The 841-nt window shown below is 37.5% G+C and overlaps 1 protein-coding gene across 1 annotated transcript in view; it reads right to left on the bottom strand.

Moving 5' to 3' along the window:
* The window catches only part of LOC107746059 (VPS10 domain-containing receptor SorCS1-like), a 69,231-nt gene that overhangs the window by 46,414 nt on the left and 21,976 nt on the right, over window positions 1-841 (bottom strand). The window lies entirely within an intron of this gene.

Here is an 841-nt window from a genome sequence, read left to right as displayed (position 1 = left end):
GGCTCGTTTGGACTACAGCGTTTGTTTTCCGGGTTTTGTGATATCACGAAGCGGCCCATTAGAATATCATTAAAATAAATCCCTCCTATGGAAATTCGAATGGTTGGGGGGTGGGGAGGGGCGAGGTCGTGGTGCATCAGACAAGACGACGACGAAGAAGATGTGCTGCTGTAGCCTCAAGTTTTCGCAAGTTATTACACATGCACCTGAATAATTATGTATGTAAATATGTATGTTACAATTATGAAAACGTTTTTATAATAAATTGCTGACAGTACAATACTGGACAATGATGTAATCTGCAGAATTTACACTTCATTTATGAGACTACAGTGTTTCCCATACATTGAGTGCGGGTGTTTTTATATCACTGTATTTCTGAAGGAAACCGGCTGTCTTCAGAAAATTGCATGTCATTTTCATTTCATCTTGCATGTAATGTCTGATAAAGCAGCGTTTGTGAGCGGAGCACTGCTTTTTGTAAAGCCGTTACCGGGGAAACCTTGATCTCTACCACTCCAACATGAATTTGCATATATATGCCGCCACAAATATATTGCAAGTCTGTGGGAAACACTGGACTACTATGGTATAAATAAATTAAACTGTATAACAGTTTCACTGTAATTAATGTTATAATGTTAGAATTACAGAACAATAAACATAATACATATGCACTTATCTGTACATAGTAAATGCAGTTATTTTTAAGCGGTTGTTGACATCCTATCTAAAACGTGATTTAGCCAAAAAAATAACAATAACAACAACAACAATAACGTTACCACTCTAATATGTCTTGCAATATCCGTGCGTGCAAAGGTTCTGCGCGATCCTCTTG

This window comes from Sinocyclocheilus rhinocerous, unplaced genomic scaffold (assembly GCF_001515625.1).
Source record: "Sinocyclocheilus rhinocerous isolate Xijiao unplaced genomic scaffold, SAMN03320098_v1.1 scaffold1880, whole genome shotgun sequence".
Lineage (NCBI taxonomy): Eukaryota > Metazoa > Chordata > Actinopteri > Cypriniformes > Cyprinidae > Sinocyclocheilus > Sinocyclocheilus rhinocerous.
The sequence above is the reverse complement of the archived record's forward strand: the minus strand, read 5'-3'. Positions and strand labels throughout refer to the sequence as shown.